The sequence below is a fragment of the Aethalodelphis obliquidens genome, unplaced genomic scaffold (genome assembly GCF_003676395.1).
Source record: "Aethalodelphis obliquidens isolate GAN/ISIS:26980383/991018 unplaced genomic scaffold, ASM367639v1 scaffold68, whole genome shotgun sequence".
Classification (NCBI taxonomy): domain Eukaryota; kingdom Metazoa; phylum Chordata; class Mammalia; order Artiodactyla; family Delphinidae; genus Aethalodelphis; species Aethalodelphis obliquidens.
The window spans coordinates 260,159-275,377 of NW_020838012.1; positions in this window are offsets into that span (position 1 = coordinate 260,159).

Here is a 15,219-nt window from a genome sequence, read left to right on the forward strand (position 1 = left end):
GAGGAGGAGGAGGAGGAGGAGGAGGAGAAGGAGAAGAAGAAGAAGAACAAGAAGAAGAACAAGAAGAAGAAGAACAAGAAGAAGAAGAACAAGAAGAAGAAGAACAAGAACAAGAAGAACAAGAACAAGAAGAACAAGAACAAGAACAAACAACCAAAGTTAGTAAAAGGAAATAAATCTCAGATCAGAAATAAATGTAAAAGAATTGAAGGAAACTATAGCAAATATCAAAAAAACTAAAAGCTTCTTCTTTGAGTAGTGAAAGAAAATTGATAAACCACTAGCCAGACTAATCAGGAATAAAAGGGAGAAGACTCATGTCAACAGAATTAGAAATGGAAAATGAGAAGTAACAACTTACACTGCAGAAATACAAAGAATCATGAGGCTTTAGTACAAGCAACTATATTTCAAAAAACTTGGCAGAAATGGACCAATTCTTAGAAAAGCACAACTTTCTGAGACTGAACCAGGAAGAAATAGAAAATATAGACAGACCAATCACAAGCACTGGAATTGAAACTGTGATTTAAATTTTTCAAACAAACAAAAGCCCAGGACCAGATGGCTTCACAGGCGAATTCTATCAAACATTTAGAGAATACCTAACACCAATCCTTCTTAAACTCTTCCAAAATATAGCAGAGGAACACTCCCAAACTCATTCTATGAGGCCACCATCACCCTGATACCAAAACCAGACAAGGATGTCACAAAGAAAGGAAACTACAGGCCAATATCACTGATGAACATAGATGAAAAATCCTCAACACAATACTAGCAAACAGAATCCAGCAGCACATTAAAAGGATCGTACACAATGATCAAGTGCAGTTTAACCCAGAGTGCAAGGATTCTTCAATATATGCAAATCAATAAAGGTGATACACCATATAAACCAACTGAAGGATAAAAAAAATCATATGATAATCTCAATAGATGCATAAAAATCTTTTGACAAAATTCAGCATGGATTTATGATAAAATCTCTCCAGAAAGTAGGCATAGAGGGAACCTACCTTAACATAATAAAGGCCATATCTGACAAACTAAAAGCCAACATCATTCTCAATGGTGAAAATTTGAGACCATTTCCTCTAAAACCAGGAAGAAGACAGGGTTGCCAATGCTAACCACTATTATTCAACATAGTTTTGGAAGTTTTAGCCACAGAAATCAGAGAAGAAAAAGAAATAAAATGAATCCAAGTTGGAAAGAAGGAATCAAACTGTCACTGTTTGCAGACGACATGATACTATATATAGAGAATCCTAAAGATGCTACCAGAAAACTACTAGAGCTAATCAATGAATTTGGTGAAGTAGTAGGATACAAAATTAATGCACAGAAATCTCTTGCATTCCTACATACTAACGATGAAAAATCTGAAAGAGAAATTAAGGAAACATTCCCATTTACCACTGCAACAAAAAGAATAAAATTCCTAGGAGTAAACCTATCTAAGTAGACAAAAGACCTGTATGCAGAAAACTATAGGACACTGACGAAAAAAATTAAAGATGACACAAACAGATGGAGAGCTATACCATGTTGTAAGATTGGAAGAATCAACATTGTGAAAATGACTATACTACCCAAAGCAATCTCCAGATTCAATGCAATCCCTATCAAACTACCAATGGCATTTTTCACTGAACTAAAACAAAAAGTTTCACAATTTGTATGTAAACTCAAAACACCCTGAACAGCCAAAGCAATTTTGAGAAAGAAAAACAGAGCTGGAGGAATCAGTCTCACTGACTTCAGACTATATTAGAAAGCTACAGTAATCAAAACAATATGGTACTGGCACAAAGACAGAAATATAGATGAATGGAACAGGATAGAAAGCCCAGACATAAATCCATGCACATATGGTCACCTTATTTTTGATAAAGGAGGCAAGAGTATACAATGGAGAAAAGACAGCCTCTTCAATAAGTGGTGCTGGGAAAACTGGACAGCTACATATAAAAGAATGAAATTAGAACACTCCCTAACACCATACACAAAAATAAACTCAAAATGTATTAAAGACCTAAATGTAAGGCCAGACACTATAAAACCCTTAGAGGAAAAAACATAGGCAGAACACTCTATGACATAAATCACAGCAAGATCCTTTTTGATCCATCTCCTAGAGAAATGTAAATAAAAACAAAAGTAAACAAATGGGGTCTAATGAAACTTAAAAGCCTTTGCACAGCAAAGAAACCATAAACAATATGAAAAGACAACCCTCAGAATGGGATAAAATATTTGCATATGAAGCAACTGACAAACGATTAATCTTCAAAATATACAAGCAGCTCAATATTAAAAAAAGAAATAACTCAATCCATAAATGGGCAGAAGACCTAAATAGACATTTCTCCAAAGAAGATATACAGATTGCCCACAAACACCTGAATGGATGCTCAACATCACTAATTGTTAGAGAAGTGCAAATTAAAACTACAATAAGATATCACCTCACACTGGTCAGAATAGCCATCATCAAAAAATCTACAACAGGCTTCCCTGGTGGCACAGTGGTTGAGAGTCCGCCTGCCGATGCGGGGAACACGGGTTCGTGCCCCAGCCTGGGAAGATCCCACATGCCACAGAGCGGCTGGGCCCGTGGGCCATGGCCGCTGAGCCTGTGCGTCCAGAGCCTGTGCTCCACAATGGGAGAGGCCACAACAATGAGAGACCCGCATACCCAAAGGAAAAAAAAAATCTACAAAGAATAAATGCTGGAGAGGGTGTGGAAAAGGAACCCTCTTGCACTGTTGGTGGGAATGTAAATTGATACATCCACTATGGAGAGCAGTATGGAAGTTCCTTAAAAAATGAAAAATAGAATTACCATATGATCCAGCAATCACACTACTGGGCACATACCCCGAGAAAACCACCATTCAAAAAGAGTCATGTACCACAATATTCATTGCAGCACTATTTACAATAGCCAGGACATGGAAGCAACCTAAGTGTCCATCAACAGATGAATGGATAAAGAAGATGTGGCACATATATACAGTGGAATATTATTCATCCACAAAAAGAAATGAAATTTTGTTTTTTGTAGTGAGGTGGACGGACCTAGTGTCTCTTATACAGAGTGAAGTAAGTCAGAAAGAGAAAAACAAATACCGTATGCTAACACATATATATGGAATCTATAAAAAAAAAGTTTCTGATGATCCTAGGGGCAGGACAGGAATAAAGATGCAGTCGTAGAGAATGGACTTGGCACGTAAGGGTTGAAGTGTAAGCTGGGACGAAGTGAGATAGTAACATTGACATATATACACTATCAAATGTAAAAACATAGCCAGTGGGAAGTAGCTGCAAAGCACAGGGATATCAGCTCAGTGCTGTGTGACCATGTAGAGTGTTGGGAGTGTGGGCCGGAGAGGCAAGAGGAAGGTGATATGGGGATAAATGTATACATATAGCTGATTCACCTTGTTATACAGGAGAAACTAATAGAACATTGTAAAGCAATTATACTCCAATAAAGATGTTTAAAAATGAATTAAAATATTATTTATAAATGGATTCGAATCTGGGTATTTTACATCTCTTTTCTTGTGGTCTCTTCAATTTTACCACAATAAGATGCCTTCATATTCTCTCTTAAATCCTTTGAATTTTTTCTGATTTTGCATTTTGGATAATGCACTTAGCTTCTTTTAGGACACTAAGACAACTGGATACTATGTGTAACAAGCTGACAGGTGTGGTAGCAGTGTGGGTTGCCATGACTTTACTTACATTAAATATATGAATTTGAATTGAGAATCTATATCTGTGTTAAACTATATGTACATTTTAATGGAAACATACACTTTAATATTGGCAGAGCTAATCTTTTGCTAACTAGGTTTTATTAAATAGGTTAAATATGTTTCTAAACTTAAAAAGAGAAAATTAAATACTGAGATATTTTGAGCAGTAAGATATTTTAACTGAATATTTTCATTTTTAATTGTTCTTGATAAATTGAATCTCTGAAAAATGTATTGACTAAATTTTGATGAAATTCAGTTTGTTTTTTAATCAATGAGTTTCCGAGTTTCAAAATATTTTACTTCTCCCAAATATAATATATAGATTCTAGATTCTTTAAGTACTTCCAGCTGAGTAAGGGAAAATGGAAAACTGGTAAAAACTACCAATCCACTTTCCACTTGTAGTTTTAAGCTTGTACAGTAACATTCTGATTTTCCCTACTTCATGTTTGTTTCTTTTTGACATTGTTTATGAAAAAATTTTGGATAAATTCTCACCACTTGATTAAGAAATATGGTCTTTCAGCGACCAACAAATTCTGCCTGATCAGTAAAGGATGCCAGCCTTTTTTGCCTGATGAGCAGTGTATAGCTAGTCAGTTGAAAATATCAGGGCTAAACCATCTCACTGGGTTCTCCTGGCATTGAGTAAAACTAGCTCACCTGAACTAGAGGAAGCCCCTTTGACAACTGCCGTTATTTCTTTTTCTTATTATCACTGTCTTCCTTCTTCCTTCTATCAGATGTCAGAGGCAAAGACCCAAGAGTATGCAGCAGGATTTAATGGCAACAGATACCAGCTCACATTCACTTCCTTTTTGAAAACATGATTTGTCTTTCATTCAGTCAATACACAATTATAAATGATTTATTGACTACTTTTTTTTAAATAATGAATGGTATCTTCTTAGAAACAAAGAGTGACTACTTCTTATATGCAACATACCACAGTAGATATTGCAGAGAGGAAGCTATGAAAGGTACCTAATTACCCAAGTGGTGGGGAGAAAAATACTCTTTTGTTTTCTAAAAAATAGGTGTGACAGATTGTAGCAGGTCCTTAATAGAGACACACAAATTGAATTATGTCATGACAAGAATATTCTGAATAATCAATTTTGACAGGGCAGCAAGGGAAGACTTCATGATGGAATTGAGTGTTGGAGGATAAGGATTTCAGTGTTCTTCCAGTCTTAGTGTACATTATGAACAATGACACATGGTTTTGAGATTATCAGAAAAATTATGAGTCGTTGGTCATGATATTTACAGTGAGTGAAAGGCTATGTTTGATAGAGATGCTGAAAGGTAGTTTACAGCCAGATGAAGTGCCTTGAGTTCTATGTGAAGAAATTTGGGGCTGAAAGGGAGGTATTGATCCTGAGGAAAAGATGTGGGAAACAGAATTCCAAAGAAATGTCTGCTGAGTGTAATGAAATTGTGGGTATAATTGTGGGCAAATATTGTATGAATAGAAATTTCCTTTTTTTCTTTTTTTCCTGTAATTGGAAGAAAAGCAGAACATGAAGTTTTATGGTCAGCAGACACTGTTGACATCCATCACGTATTGACAAATGTTGACTTTAAGGGCTTAGGTCACTGTGCTTCTTTCGCTGAGAGCTTTTGATAGTTCTATAAGAATTTATGTAGTGCATGCACAGGGCAGACTGGAATGGGTAATTTAATGCCCTTACGGGCAACTTCAATAAATATGAGATGGGACTAGGTGGATAAACACTCCAGCTTCCCCATTCATTGAAAGAATATTCTAAATAATTTCTCAGTTGATCTCCAGTGAGATTGAGGCCAACTTGCACATAATGGTAATCCATTGCTTAAAGTAAACTTTATTTTTTTCTCTCTTCTTCATCTCATTTCCTCACCCCTTAACTTGTGCTTCCTGAGATCACTACTAAATAAACTATATGCAGCCAAGGCCCTTGTCTCAGTGTTTGTTTTGGGTTAACCCAAATTAAGATAGTTTGTATTAGTGCCCTAGAGAGCACACCCTCAGGCTAGAATCCTGGAAATGCATCAATTGTCCATCAGATGGTAACAAAGAACACTATCCTGGTGAATGGGGTAGCTTACAGTAACACAACAATTACTAAAACCCTAACTTCTTGGTGGGTTGGGATGATGTACAAGTGGAAGGGGAAGTAATGACTCAGTCAATAGCTAGCATGTGGGAAAATGTAGCAGCAATGGTCATTTTATTGATTATGAAATTGGATGGCTTTTATTAAATATTCTAGGAAATGTAGGAAAAAAAGGAATGGCATGCTCAGGTTACTCAATTACTAACTCAGTGTAGTCTGTTATATTTGGAAGATCCCCATGATAGCATATAAAGAAAGTATTTAAAAGTTGAAATTAGCTGACATTAAAACAAGTCCAATTTCTCTTCTAATTTTCCTCTCCTTGATGCCCTGACAAAACACAGGGGTTCTAGAGGTTGGGAAGTATACCCTACCGTAATTCAGAGATGGTCAAATTAGTGAAGATTTTAGGGGTCCAATGAGATCCACCTGGGTCATAGTTTGCGTGGGCACAACAGCAATCCATCATGTGCTTTATCATTTGGAGTCAAGGTTGACTGGATCCAGGATTACATGAAAAAGTGCCAGATGCCTGAACAAGTGGCTCAGTCCTTCATGTTACCCAAACCTGTCAATGCCTCTCTTTCAGCCAACAACTGTTTATTCATGAGTGTTCCTTATGACAAGCTAATAACAGGAAGAAACCCAGACTTAGTCCTTCAATGGACCTGCTCAATATTTTGGCATGAGCTGAAAAAATAAACTAGTTTTACAATAAAGTCTTCTTTGTTATCCTAAAGAGCTGTGGTAAAGGAAATCCTTCTAGTGGGACAGAACAGCAAGAGGAACAATTGATTATCAACTTTGTAAAGAGGGAAAAGTTGTCTGATGTAAGGATATACATGTACTCTTGGGCAGAGCTGAAAGGTTTGGTTGTTGATCAGGGCCTCAGGGGAACAACATTGGAGATTAGGGACAAAATAATATGGAGAAAATGTATGTGGATGCATCATTAGGTGTTTGCCCAATGTGTTTAGATGCCCTGTGAAACCTGCACTGCAGAGGAGGTACTTAACAGCCAGACTGAACAGTATTATTTATGTATCCTTGTTCACCACATTTCTTGCACTATGGGCTTATGAAAAGACAGAATGATAATAATAGAGGTTTAGTATATAAACCCCACAACATGAGCTTCCTGGCATGTCTTTCTTGGTTTCTACTTAATTTAAATCTAAAGTCTTATTAATGTGCTGTAGTATGTGCAGAACACATTTGGCTATGAAGTTTAAAATCTGACCTGCTTTACAGATTTAGAAAAATGTTTTTGTGCCTTAAAGCCTAAGTGTCTTGCTTGTTGACAGAAATTCTTTGCCCATTTTTTTTTTGCCACAGCTGAGGCTACATATTGAGATCTGTACTCCTGTGTTTGTTAAGACCTCAATAAACTTAGTTCAGCCCATTTAAAATAACTGCTCATTTTTGGACAAATTTGACCAAACAAAATCAAATTCTTATAGTGTTACCCATACTCACAAAGTCAAAGGCTACAGCTGCTCACCCACATGCACCTGGTAAAAGTCATGTGCACTAGAGCGTAAACCAGCTGTAAAATGCAATATAGTGTGTTGGCAAAAACTATGTTTGAAAACTTCTATACCCCTGATTGCTAAAGCTCATGGTACAACCATGTATCCTGGCCACATAAATTAGTCTCTACAAATGTTATTTTATTCTGCACTTATGAGTCCTTATATATAATTGGCAAATTTCCTGGCTTGAACAATCCAATATTCAAGTTTTATTTTTATTTATTTAACATCTTTATTGGAGTATAATTGTATTACAATGGTGTGTTAGTTTCTTCTGTATAACAAAATGAGTCAGTATACATATATCCCCATATCCTCTCCCTCTTGCATCTCCCACACACACTCCCTATCCCACCCCTTTAGGTGGTCACAAAGCACCGAGCTGATCTCCCTGTGCTATGTAGTTGCTCCCCAATAGCTATCTATTTTACATTTGGTAGTGTATATATGTCCATGCCACTCTCTCACTTCCTCCCATCTTACCTTCCTCCTCCCCATGTCCTCAAGTCCATTCTCTACATCTGTGTCCTTATTCCTGTCCTGCCCCTAGGTTCTTCAGAACAATTTTCTTATTTTTTAGATTCCATATATATGTGTTAGCATATGGAATTTGTTTTTCTCTTTCTGACTTACTTCATACTGTATGACAGACTGTAGGTTCATCCACCTCGTTACAAATAACCTAATTTCATTTCATTTATGGCTGAGTAATATTCCATTGTATATATGTGTCACATCTTCCTTATCCATTCATTGATCGATGGATACTTAGGTTGCTTCCATGTCCTGGTTACTGTAAATAGTGATGCAATGAACATTGTGTTACATGAGTCTTTTTGAATTATGGTTTTCTCATGGTATATGCCCAGCAGTGGGATTGCTGGGTCGTATGGGAGTTCTATTTTTAGTTTTTAAAGGAACCTTCATACTGTTCTCCATGGTGGCTCTATCAACTTACATTCCCAACAACAGTGCAAGAGGGTTCCCTTTTCTCCACATGCTCTCCAGCATTTATTGTTTGTAGATTTTTTGATGATGGCCATTCTGACGGGTGTGAGGTGATACCTCATTGTAATTTTGATTTGTATTTCTCTAACGATTTGTGATGTTGAGGATTCTTTCATGTGTTTGCTGGCAATCTGTACATCTTCTTTGGAGAAATAGCTATTTAGGTCTTCTGCCCATTTTTGTATTAGGTTTTTGTTTTTTTGATATTGAGCTGTGTGAGCCGCTTGTACATTTGGAGATTAATCCTTTGTCAGTTGCTTCATTTGCAAATATTTGCTCCCATTCTGAGGGTTGTCTTTTTGTCTTGTTTATGGTTTCTTTTGTTGTGCAAAAGCTTTTAAGTTTCATTAGGTCCCATTTGTTTATTTTTGTTTTTATTTCCATTTCTCTAGGAGGTGGGCCAAAAGGATCTTGCTGTGATTTATGTCATAGAGTGTTCTGCCTAAGTTTTCCTCTAAGGGTTTTATAGTGTCTGGCCTTACATTTAGGTCTTTAATACATTTTGAGTTTATTTTTGTGTATAGTGTTAGGGAGTGCTCTAATTTCATTCTTTTACATGTAGCTGTCCAGTTTTCCCAGCACCACTTATTGAAGAAGCTGTCTTTTCTCCATTGTATACTCTTGCCTCCTTTATCAAAGATAAGGTGACCATATGTGCATGGGTTTATCTCTTGGCTTTCTGTCCTGTTCCATTGATCTATATTTCTGTTTTTGTGCCAGTGCCATATTGTTTGATTACTGTAGCTTTGTAGTATAGTCTGAAATCAGGGAGCCTGATTCCTTCAGCTCTATTTTTCTTTATCAACACAGCTTTGGTTATTCAGGGTCTTTTCTGTTTCCATACAAATTGTGAAATTTTTTGTTTCAGTTCTGTGAAAAATGCCATTGGTAGTTTGTTAGGGATTGCATTGATTTTCTAGATTGCTTTGGGTAGTATAGTCATTTTAACAATGTTGATTCTTCCAATCCAAGAACGTGGTATATCTCTCCATCTGCTTGTATCACCTTTAATTTCTTGCATCAGTGTCCTATAGTTTTCTGCATACAGGTCTTTTGTCTCCTTTTCTAAGTTTATTCCTAGGTATATTTTTCTAATTTTTGTGGTGGTAAATGGGAGTGTTTCCTTAATTTCTCTTTCAGAGTTTTCATCTTTACTGTAGAGGAGTGCAAGAGACTCCTGTGCATTAATTTTGTATCCCGCTACATTACCAAATTCATTGATTAGCTCTAGTAGTTTTCTGGTAGCACCTTTAGGATTCTCTATGTATAGTATCACATCATCTGCAAACAGTGACAGTTTTACTGCTTCTTTTCCTATTTGGATTCATTTTATTTCTTTTTCTTCTCTGATTGCTGTGGCTAAAACTTCCAAAACTATATTGAGTAAGAGTGGTGAGAGTGGGTAATACTGTCTTTTCCTGATCTTAGTGGAAATGGTTTCAGATTTTCACCATTGAGAATGTTGTTGGCTGTGAATTTGTCATATATGGCCTTTATTATGTGGAGGTACATTCCCCCTCTGTCTACTTTCTGGAGTGTTTTTATCATAAAAAGGTGTTGAATTTTGTCCAAAGCTATTCCTGCATCTATTGGGATGATCATATGGTTTTTCTCCATTTGTTAATATGGTTTATCTTGTTGATTGATTTGTGTATATGGAAGAATACTTGCATTCCTGGGAAAAACTTCACTTGATCATGCTGTATGGTCCTTTAATGGTGCTGATGGATTCTGTTTGCTAGTATTCTGTTGAGGATTTTTGCATCTATGTTCATCAGTGATATTGGCCTGTAGTTTCCTTTCTTTGTGACATCATTGTCTGGTTTTGGTATCAGGGTGATGGTGGCCTCATAGAATGAGTTTGGGAGTGTTCCTCCCTCTGCTATATTTTGGAAGAGTTTGAGAAGGATATGTGTTAGCTCTCCCCTGAATATTTGATAGAATTCACCTGTGAAGCCATCTTGTACAGGGCTTTTTTTTGTTGGAAGATATTTTATCACAGTCTCAATTTCAGTGCTTGTGATTGGTCTGTTTCTATTTTATATTTCTTCCTGATTCAATCTCAGAAGGTTGTGTTTTTCTATGAATTGGTACATTTCTTCCAGGTTTTCCATTTTATTGATATAGAATTGCTTGTAGTAATCGCTCAAGATCCTTTGTATTTCTGCCATATCAGTTGTTACTTCTCCTTTTTCATTTCTAATTCTATTGATTTGAGTCTTTTCCCTTTTATTCTTGATCAGTCTGGCTAATGGTTTATCAATGTAGTTTATCTTCTCAAAGAACCAGCTTTTACTTTTATTGATCTTAGCTATTGTTTCCTTCATTTCTTTTTCATTTATTTCTCATCTGATCTTTATGACTTCTTTCTTCTGCTTACTTTGGTGTTTCTTTGTTCGTCTTTCTCTAATTTCTTTAGGTGTAAGTTTAGGTTGTTTATTTGTGATGTCTCTTGTTTCTTGAGGTAGGATTGTGTTGAGATAAACTTCCCTCTTCAAACTGCTTTTGCAGCATCCCATAGGTTTTCGGTCATCGTGTTTTCATTGTCATTTTTTTCTAGGTATATATTTAATTTCCTTTTGATTTCTTCAGTGATCTCTTGGTTATTTAGTAGTGTATTGTTTAGCCTCCATGTGTTTTACTTTTTACAGATATTTTCCTGTAATTGATATCCAGTCTCATAGCATTTTGGTCAGAAAAGGTACTTGATATGATATCAATTTTCTTATATTTACCAAGGCTTTATTTGTAAACCAAGATATGATCTATCCTGGAGAATGTTCCATGAGCACTTTAGAAGAAAGTGTATTTTGTTGTTCTTGGATGGAATGTCCTCTAAATATCAACTAAGTCTATCTTGTTTAATGTATCATTTAAAGCTTGTGTTTCCTTATTTATTTTCATTTTTGATGGTCTGTCCTTTGGTGAAAGTGTGGAGTTAAAGTCCCCTACTATTGTTGTGCTACTGTCGATTTCCCCTTTTATGGCTGTTAACATTTGCCTTATGTATTGAGGTGTTCCTATGTTCGGTGCATAAATATTTACAATTGTTTTATTTTCTTCTTGGATTGATCGCTTGATCACCATTTAGTGTCCTTCTGTGTCTCTGTAATATTCTTTATTTTAAAGTCTATTTTGTCTGATATGAGATTGCTACTCCAGCCTTCTTTTGATTTCCATTTGCATGGAATATCCTTTTCCATCCCCTAACTTTCAGTCTGTATGTGTCCTGAGGTCTGAAGTGGGTCTCTTGTAGACAGACTATATATGGGTCTTGTTTTTGTATCCATTCAGCCAGTCTATGACTTTTGGTTGGAGCATTTAGTCCATTTACATTTAAGGTAGTTATCGATATGTATGTTTCTATTACCATTTTCTTAACTGTTTTGGGTTTGCTATTGTAAGTCTTTTCCTTCTCTTGTGTTTCCTGCCTGGAGAAGTTCCTTTAGCCTATGTTGTAAAGCTGGTTTCATAGTGTTGAATTCTCTTAGCTTTTGCTTGTCTGTAAAGATTTTAATTTCTCTGTCGAATCTGAATAAGATTCTTGATGAGTAAGTAATCTTGGCTTTAAATTTTTCCCTTTCACTACTTTAAATATGTCCTGCCTCTCTCTTTTGGCTTGCAGAGTTTCTGCTGAAAGATCTGCTGTTAACCTTATGGGGATTTCCTTGTGTGTTATTTGTTGTTTTTCCCTTGCTGTTTTTTATATATTTTTCTTTGTATTTATCTTTTGATAGTTTTATCAATACATGTCTTGTTGTGTTTCTCCTTGGATTCTTCCTGTATGGAACCGTCTGTACTTCCTGGACATGATTGACTATTTCCTTTCCCATATTAGGGAAATTTTCAACTGTAATTTCTTCAAATATTTTCTCAGTACCTTTCTTTTTCTCTTCTTCTTCTGGGACCCCTATAATTTGAATATTTGTACATTTAATGTTTTCCCAGAGGTCTATGAGACTGTCATTGATTCTCTTCATTCTTTTTTTCTGCTCTGTGGTAGTTATTTCCACTCTTTTATCTTCCAGTTCACTTATCCATTTTTCTGCCTCAGTTAATCTGTTACTGATTCCTTCTAAAGAATTTTAAATTTCATTTATTGTGTTTTTTCATCATTGTTGGTTTTCTCTTCAGTTCTTCTAAATCCTTTAATTGTTTCTTGTATTTTCTCCCTTCTATTTCCAAGATTTTGGATCATGTTTATTCACATTACTCTGAATTGTTTTTCCAGGTAGATTGCCTATTTCCTCTTCATTTGTTTGGTCTGGTGGGTTTTTACCTTGCTCCTTCATGTGCTGTTTTTACCTTGCTCCTTCATCTCTGTCTTCTCATTTTGCTTAACTTACTGTGTTTGGAGTCTCCTTTACACAGGCTGCAGGTTTGTAGTTCCCATTGTTTTTGGTGTCTGCCCCCAGTGGGTAAGGTTGGTTCAGTGGGTTTTTTAAGCTTCCTGGTGGAGGGGACTGGTGCCTGTGTTCTGATGGTTCAGGCTGGATCTTTTCTTTCTGGTGGGCAGGACCACGTCTGGTGTTTTCTTTTGGTGTGTGTGAACTTATTATGATTTTAGGCAGCCTCACTTCTAATGGGTGTGGTTGTGTTCCTGTCTTGCTATTTGTTTGGCATAGGGTGTCCTTCAGTGTAGCTTGCTGGTCTTTGAGTGGAGCTGGGTCTTAGGGTTCGGATGGATATCTCTGGTTGGCCTTTGTCTGTTTGATATTGTGTGTGCCTGGTAGGTCTCTGGTGGACCAATGTCCTGAACTCAACTCTCCCACTTCAGAGGCTCAGGCCAGACACCCGGCCCTAGCACCAAGATCCTGTCAGCCACATGGTTCAGAAGAAAAGGGAGAAAAAAAAAGAAAGAAAAAAGAAGTTATTAAAATAAAAATAATGATTAAAAATTTTAAAATAAAAATTAATAAAATAGGAGAAATTAAGAAGAGTGAAACCAAACTAAAAAACAAACGCACCAATGATAGCAAGTGCTAAAAAGTATATGAAAAAACCATACTGATAGAACCCTAGGACAAATGTTAAAAGCAAATCTATACAGACAAAATCACACAAAGCAGCATACACAAAGACACTCACAAGAAAGGAAAAAGGAAAATAAAAGTATATATGGAAAGGGCAACCAAATCAATAATCAAATCTACCAATGATAATAAGCTCTAGATACTAAACTAAGATAAACATAAAACTAGAACCAAATTAGTTGCAGAATGAAAACCCCAAGTCTATAGTTGCTCTCAATGTCCACCGCCTCAGTTTTAGGATGATTCATTGTTTATTCAGGTATTCCACAGATGCAGGGTACATCAAGTTGATTGTGGAGATTGAATCCACTGCTCCTGAGGCTCATGGAGAAATTTCCCTTTCTCTTCTTTGTTCACAGAATTCCTGGTGTTCAACTTTGGATTTGGCACCCCTTCTGCATGTAGGTCGCCCTCTGTCATCTGCTTTTCACCCAGACAGAAGAGGGTTAAAGGAGCAGCTAATTTGGGTTCTCTTGCTCACTCAGGCCGGGTGGATGGAGGAGTACAAAATGTAGGGAAAGCCTGCAACAGCAGAGTCCAGAGCTCGTTTAGGCAGTGCTCTGAATCCCCTCTCCTTGCGTACCCTGAAACAATGGTGTCTTGACTCTTAGGCAGGTCCACACTTTTCCCAGACTCCCTCTGGTCTAGCTGTGGTGCATTAGCACTTTTCAGGCTGTGTTCACACAGCCAACACCAGTCCTCTCACTGGGATCTTACCTCCAAAGCCCGAACCTCAGCTCCCAACCCCAACCTGCCCCAGCCAGTGGGTGAGCAGACAAGGCTCTCAGGCTGGTGAGTGCTGGTTGGCACCCATCCTCTGTGTGGGAATCTCTCTGCTTTGTCCTCTGTCCCCTGCTTCTGTGCTCTCCTCCATAGCTCTGAAGCTTTCCCCCCCTCCCCCGCACCTGAAGGGGCACTTCTCTGCCCATGAAGGTGCTTCCTAGTGTGTGGAAACTTTTCCTCCTTCACAGCTCCCTCACAGAGGTGCAGGTCCCATCCCTATTCTTTTGTCTCCGTTTTTTCTTTTTCCCTACCCAGGTATGTGGGGATTTTCTTGCCTTTTGGGAATTCTGAGGTCTTCTGCCAGCATTCAGTAGGTGTTCTGTAGGAGTTGTTCCACATGTATATGTATTTTTGATGTATTTGTGGGGTGGAAGGTGATCTCCACGTCTTACTCCTCTGCCATCTTGAAGGTCCAATACGTTAGTTTTAGGGGATCAATCAACAGCATCTTTTGTTTTTCCTTCCCATAATTTGAATATAAATAAAAGATGGGCAGGAAAAATAAAAACATGAGATTTATTCCTGGAAAGAGTTGGTTGGAGGACCTGACTTAATTCTTTGTGTTTCCAATATTTCACCACTAACTTAGACATCATAGAGAGAGGGGATTATCCCTGTATGAGTGAGAAAAAAGACTTTAGTATACCTTTCACTGAACAAGCACTGAGAAGGGAAAGCTCAAATGTGTCTGAGTCCAGCATGCCCATTTTATTTTCTGAAACTCACCAATCAGTTAACTCATTCCTCTCTCCCTAGGGACTACTGAGTGAAGTGCAAAGATTGACCAAGAGTGTTATTATGGGGAAGTCTCTCCATATTGCAATAATGATCACAATTTTGAACCTACACATTTTTTTTTGCGGTACGCGGGCCTCTCACTGTTGTGGCCTCTCCCGTTGTGGAGCCCAGGCTCCGGACGCGCAGGCTCAGCGGCCATGGCTCACGGACCCAGCCGCTCCGCGGCATGTGGGATCTTCCCAGACCGGGG